General features: G+C 38.9%; 1 non-coding gene across 1 annotated transcript; it reads left to right on the plus strand.

Annotated features, from left to right (window-relative positions):
- The first annotated feature begins 6,143 nt into the window (after positions 1–6,143).
- LOC128294495 (small nucleolar RNA R71) lies at positions 6,144–6,250 on the plus strand. The gene has a single exon (XR_008284804.1). It is a non-coding gene; the product is annotated as a small nucleolar RNA R71 (small nucleolar RNA).
- The last annotated feature ends 1,100 nt before the right edge of the window (positions 6,251–7,350 follow it).

The following is a 7,350-nucleotide window of genomic DNA, read 5'->3' on the forward strand; positions in this document are numbered from 1 at the left end:
AAATGGGTATGGGCGTGTGATCTACCCGTGTGAGTCGTGCTTCGATTCTGCTAAATTGACACGGTCGTGTGGTCTACCTGTGTGAGGAAGTCCAGGCCATGTTGATTTCATACGTTGGCCCATTTTCTCCATTTTTGGCCTGTTTCTCATTCCTTTCACTCTCCTATGCTCTCCTAAGTATAAAACATGAAATTAAGGCATTAGGAGCATCAAATTCACCAAATATAAGGAAAAATAATCCATAAAATGTGTTAAGCATGGGGTAAAAATATGTATAAATTACGGTTTATCAAATACCACCACACTTAAGCATTTGCTTGTCCTCAAGCAAAACCCTCAACTCATAATCAAAATAAATTCTTCTCAACTTATAATTTCTATCGATAATATCTCAAAATAATCCATAGGTAATCATACATTGAAAATTCAACTGAAAGAACATCAAAGTTTCAAACATTCCAAGTTGAGCATTTTATTATGAAAACATAGGTGTCTTCCCTCATCTAAGCAATTACCTTTGATTCAAAATATCATAGAGTTTTACATCCTCACTAAAGATTCACTCAAATCACTCGAGGTGTTTAAGTACAATAAATGAAACACTCAATAGTCAACAATGAACAGTCATTACCATAGGCTTGTATGAAAATCAAATCTTCACCACTATAAATTGAGATGAATCATCAATTAAATGGTCTTTAGAGGGTTGTAACGTGGCTTTGGTTAGAGGGTGTGGTCACAAACTGAAAGAAAGGGTTAGAATCGAGATTGAATTGAAAAATTGCCTAACTAGAAAAAGTAATTAAACAACAATTGCATACAACATAGCTTTTTCTCAGAATATGGAATTTAACTTCTTTAGCTCAGAAGATCACTACTACTAATATGTATACATGTTTTTTTTTTAAGAACAAGTCAGTTACATAGAAGAGCAAAACATAGTTAAACAATTAGTTCAAATCAAATCTCGACAAAAATAGCGATCAAATTAGGGGATCTTAACAATAATGAGTTATGGGTTAATATTGAGGGTAAATCAATGAATGGGTTGTTAGGCTCAAGGGGGTTCACTAAAGGTTAATTGTGAAGGTAGGCTTTTATGGAGTGAGTGGGTTAAACCTAAGTGCCTTTATCATTTTGACATATCAAATCAAATGGTGTGGTCTTAACATGCATAATCAAGCAAGTTCTAGAATAACAATTCAATACTGATGCACTCGTAATGAAAGTAAGCATGAAAGAAATAATAGATGCTCTAAAGGCTCAAGATCTCCCCAAAATTATGGCTTTTTGACGTTTAAACTTGTGAATTCCAACTCAAGGTAGTACCTAAACTTGGGGAAACAACCTAAAATTTTAAATTCTTAAAAATCAACTTATCATGCTTAATTCTCTAATGTCTTAAAGTTTAAATAATCAATGCATGAAGGCCTATATTTTAATTTAAGATATATCAATAAAAATTATAAATCAATCAAAATTTATCCTAAACATGATATGAGAGCTTTTCAAGAGAAAAAGGCAATCATTCAAGGATTTTTCTGATAGTGAAATGAATACTCCTCCCACACTTAAGATGTACATTGGCCTCTTTTTACAAAGATAGATATATAGAAAAGAATATAAATATATGATAGGGGGAGAAGTGAAACTTCCTGAATGGTGAATGAATTTCCTTGAACTGGAGTTTTGGAGAATAATCGACGTAAGGGTGGAGGAGGATACTCTGGTGGTGGTAGAAGTTCATTAGTCCATAAGTCCTGTGCCAAAAGAATATTATATCTGGTGGTAGCTATGGTCGTGGTCGAGCAGGACATGGCAGTCATGGAGAACCTTTCCCGGTGGAGTTTTTAGTTCCTATGCAATGATGAGCTTAGGAGCTCTTTATAACTGTGACAAAATCAAACTTTTTAGGAAATATAAGGAAGCATAATTACTCGATCTGAAATAGTTGAAAGTAAAAATTGTTAAATAAAAATTATAAAACCTAATAAAAATAAGCTTAAAGAAAAATAAAAAGTAGTTTTAAAATAAAAGTCAAAACATAAAAAATAAATAAATTAATAAAAGTTTTTAAACATCTTCATCGCTAGATGGTTCACGAGGTGGGGGTGGTGATGAGATGCGAAAGTGCTGACAAATCTGCTGTAGAGTAGCATCAATGTTATCGAAACGTTGAAAACACTGTTGCTCAATCGGGTAAGGCGCTTAGAGATGTCAGTGTATGAAGCCGCCGCATGAACTGGATGAGAAGGAGGTGGTGGCTGAGACGGTGGGTCCTCGTGATGTGGAGGGAAATCATCAGTAATTTCCTCAGGGGTCTCCTCCTTGGTGAATTGGGTGAGACGTACTGAGGAGGAAAGGTGCCATGTCATTTCTCGATCACCCTTATACTTAGCATGCTCGAGATGCCCTATGGGGACATCTGGCCCATGAGAGTGAGGGAGGATGATTGGGCTGCTGTGTTGAGGAGCCCGAAGTGTCGAGCCAACCGTGTCACATAGGGCCCAATGGAGATGTCCCCCTTCCTATGCCACTCCGTCTAATGTTGAATAGCAAGGGCAATGAAATAAGCAAGGCTTATGACGTGCCCGTGCGACATACACTATAGAAAGTAGGCGTCATGAGTGTTGACGGTGCCAGTGCTCTCTTGCCTTTCTGTTAATGTGTGAGCCAAAATGGCGTGTAAGTACCTCAGAGATGGTGAGAGAGCCGATGCCTTGGAGCGGCTAGGATTATTAGAGGCAGCGCCGGGGGTGAGGGCATTCCAACACCGTGAAGGAGAGTGATAGATGTGGCGATTGAGAGCCTGGAGTTCAGTCTCCTCCATGAACTCCTCAGTGTAAAGGCCCAGTACGGTTCTGAACTCTGGGACGTTCAACTGGCGGACTAGACCACCGAGGCAAAATTGGATTGTTCCCAGGTCATCAAAGCGGGCCATCACGGTCTGAAGATGGAACGTTGAGCAGAGTTCCATCGTAAGTTCGAGATATGTCAGCTCGACAATCTCAAAGAAAAGCTCCCAAGGATCGATGGTGAGGAGGGCCAGAATTGCATCTGCGAGCTGGATTTGTTCTAGCGCGGCCCAGTCTATACAATGGCCCAAATAGGGAACTGCAGGAAAGCGTGACAAATTTTCACGGTGGGACCCAAGGAAGATGACGCTCCCTTCCTTTTCTTCGAAGCAGGGACGACGGCTTTCTTTCCTCGTGAGGTAGACATAATGTACCTGTAATGGAAATTGAAGTGGAATGTGAATACTTTCCATGAGGCTTACATATTAACCTATACTATAACAACCGAAATAAATGTGCCAAATAACCCTATAAGAATAAGTAATGAAGATATCTAAAGAATGAATTTGTGTGGGTTTAATAGCATGAAACTCATAGAAACAATGAATGAATGTAGCCTAATATACTGACTAAGAAAATAAAAAAATTACCAAAACAAAACCTAAAAACATAAATTTATCTACTAGTCTAACTATGAATGTGCACGTAAAATAGGCAAACAGAGCACAAAAATCATGAAAGAAACAAAATAATTGAAGAAGATTGAGAAAAAAGAGTAAACAAATGCAAGAGGGAGGAGCTTAGGCATCAAAAATGTGGTTGAAGGTGGCGCACGGGCATGGCAGGAGGCCGTGTGAATTTGCAGCAGCTAGGGTTAGGGATTTTGGGTGAAGGAGATGATGAATAGTGAGGGGTATTTATAGATTTTGGGACATATGGCCAGGGGACACACCCGTGTTCCCCAATTTTCGCCCGTGTGATTTGCGAATTTTGAATTTGGGTGCATCTGACATTTGGTCCACGCCCGTGTTCCTTGGGAGTGTGGGTGCACACGGCCGCGTCTGTCTTCGTTTGCTTCTCCCACGCCTGTGTATGTAGGCCCACGGCTGTGTTGTTTTGACAGGTTCGCCCACAGTTGCTTGGCACGGGCGTGTCGTACGCCTGTGTTAATTTGGCAGGTTGCCACGATTTTAAGGCACGGGCGTGCGTTTTGGCAGGTTCACCCACGGCCATGTCGCACGACCGTGGCGATTTATCGTAGCCTGTGCTAGGGAAAATCTTTTCCCTGTTTCCATACGGTCTTAAGCACGCCTGTGTGCTTGGTCGTGTCTGTGTGGTAAACTTGTATTCAAGAGCTCCGTTAGTAAGTTAGGTGTTAAACACTAAATTTAAAGAAGTTAATACAATTAGTGCTCGGGTTGCCTCTCGAGAAACGCTTATTTATAGTCTAAACTCGACTTTCCTTTCCATTGAATGGTCATGGTGGTTCAAGGAATTTATACTCCTCATCCTTGCTATGAATCTCATCGAAATAAGGTTTTAGGCGGGTATTGTTTACCTTAAAAGTGCCGAATTTGGGATGACTTACCTCGACTGTACCAAATGGGAAAGTGCTAAGTACCGTAAGGGGAATTTCTTCATTTGGTTTGGCAGTGTGAATGTGAGGATCTACGGCATCTAATGAAACTTTATCTCCAACCTTAAGTTGATTTGGTGAGGTATTGAGCTCGTTCTGGCGTAGTTTTGGTTTATCTTCTTTTCTCAGTTTAAATGTCAGCCATTCATCTAACTCCTTGATTCGTAACCTTTGTTCTTCGTGGGTAGATTCTTTGTTATGGATTGAACATGGCTTATGTGTGTCCTTCGAACTTATTTCCTGCAAAATAGGTTACACTGTATGATCAGTCTTAGTAGAACAATTTTTACAATCACCTTCAATTTTCGATGTGTTGTTCAGGTTGCGAACTTGAAGGTTGATTGTTTCGTCTCCTACACGAAGTGAGTTCACCTGTGTCAACATCAATAATTGTTCTAGCAGTTGCTATAAAGGGCCTTCCCAAAAATAAAGGAACATTACTGTCCTCTTCTATGTCTAAAACAACAAAATCAACTGGGAATATAAATTTGTCAATTTTAACGAGTATGTCTTCAGTGATACCCCTAGGAAATCTGACATTTTTATCTGCTAATTGAATGCTCATCCTAGTTTGTTTTGGTTTCCCTGGACCTAGTTGCTTAAATAATTTGTAAGGCATAACATTCATACTAGACCCTAGATCAACCAACGCATTATTAACATCTAAAGTACCAATTAAACAAGGAATTGTAAAACTCCCTGGATCTTTTAGTTTGTTGGGTAGCTTATTCTGAAGAATGGCTGAGCAAACCGCGTTCAGCTCCACATGCGACCTTTCATCTAACCTTCATTTATTTGCTAGAAGCTCCTTTAAAAATTTGACTGCGTTCAGCTTCTGCAATTGGGTTATGGCACACGAGGTTTATATTCTATAATTACCGATTTTTGTTTGTTTTGGCCTACCTCATTCTTACCTTCGCTTACCACCGGTTCTGACTTTGGTTTTTCCACTAACCCTTCCTCATCTTGAATGACAATTGTGTTGAGTTGCTCCTTTGGGTTAGATTCAGTGTTGCTTTGTAGGCTACCTTGTGGTCGTTCGAAAATCAACTTGGCGAGCTGTCCAATCTGAGTTTCGAGCCCTTGGATTGATGCTTGTTGATTTTTGAGTGCCGTCTCGGTATTCTAAAAATGAGTCTCTGACATTGAGATGAATTTGGTTAGCATCTCCTCAAGGTTCGGCTTCTTTTCTTGCTGGTAAGGTGGTTGTTGAAAACCCAGAAGATGTTGTGGCCTTTGATTTCCTTGACCGCCCCACGAGAAATTGGGATGGTTCCTCCAACCTGCATTATAAATGTTACTATATGGGTTATTTTTGGATCTAAAGTTATTGTTACCCATATATTGCACTTGTTCCTCCTCGATGCTAGGGTTGAAGGGTTGATATTCTGTGCATGCTCCTCCTCCATTCAAATCACACCTCATCACTGAATGTACCTGAGTAGAACCACAAACCGTCAATCTTTTTATTTAAGACTTCTACTTGGTTAGATAGCATAGTAACTGCATCGAGGTTGAAAACACCGGCTGTTTTCGTCGGCTTTGTTCTCATAACTTGCCATTGATAGTTATTCAGTGACATCTCCTCAATAAATTCGTAAGCTGCCTCAGGTGTCTTATTATTGATAGTTCCTCCAGTGGCTGCATCAATCATTTGCTGAGTCGAAGGATTCAGGCCGTTATGGAATGTTTGAACCTGTAGCCAAAGCGGTAACCCATGGTGAGGGCACCTTCTCAAAAGGTCATTGTATCTCTCCTATGCATCGTAGAGTGTTTCTAAATCCATCTACACAAAAGAAGAGATATCATTACGTAATTTGGCTATTTTAGCCGGTGGAAAATATTTTAATAAAAATTTTTCAGTCATTTGTTCCCAAGTAGTGATTGACCCTTGTGGTAACAAGTTCAATCATTGCTTAGCCTTACTCCTTAACGAAAAGGGAAACAACCGAAGGTGAATGGCATCATCAGAAACGCCATTAATTTTAAAGGTATCGTAAAATTGTAGGAAATTTACCAAGTGAGCGTTGGGATCCTCATCCTGCAAACCATTAAACTGAACAAACTATTGTATCATTTGAATTGTGTTAGGTTTCAGTTCAAAATTATTTGCAGAAGTAGCAGGTCTAACTATACTTGACTCAATTCCTGTTAAATTAGGTTTAGTATAATCATACATAGTACGCGGAGCAGGATTTTGATTAACAGCAATTGCAGAGGTAGCAAATTTTCTTGGTTTTCAGCCGTCTCCTCAGTTGTGGTTTGAATATCATCCTCTTGCTCGTTCTCTATGTATCTTAAGCTTTGCCTTATTTCTCTTTGGTTTTTGTGAACTGTGCGATCGATCTCACTGTCAAAAAGTAATGGTCCTAACGGGTTTCTTCTAGTCATAAACTATAAGAACCTGCCAGAAAAATGGAAAAAGAAGAATTAGTAATAAAAGTTAGAATAAAATTTAAATTGCAGTCAAAGTAAATGGCTAAAGTAATAAAAATCATTTGTTCCTAATATCTTAGTTCCCCGGCAACGGCGACAAAAACTTGATACGTGATATTCGTGACAGGTTTTAAATATTTATAATGAATCATTCTTGAAACTAACTATTATCACGATGAAGGCAAGTGTACCTATCGAACAGTAGTATAGCTTTAGCAAGACTGGATTGTCCAACCCAAAGGAACTAAAAGTACTAGTAATGACTATTTTTTTTATTATCTAGCCTAAGATAATGGGGTTTGTTTTAACTAACTAATTAACTAAACTAAGAATTCACAGAAAATAGATTTGGGAAATTACTTTTGGAAAAATGATTGAATTAAGACAATACCTAAGGAAAAATCCACCTAGACTTCACTTGTTATTTGACTCTGAATTGGAGATTTATTCATTTGACTTGATCCGTAGAAATCCCTATGTTAT

This window comes from Gossypium arboreum, chromosome 6 (genome assembly GCF_025698485.1).
Source record: "Gossypium arboreum isolate Shixiya-1 chromosome 6, ASM2569848v2, whole genome shotgun sequence".
Classification (NCBI taxonomy): Eukaryota; Viridiplantae; Streptophyta; class Magnoliopsida; order Malvales; family Malvaceae; genus Gossypium; species Gossypium arboreum.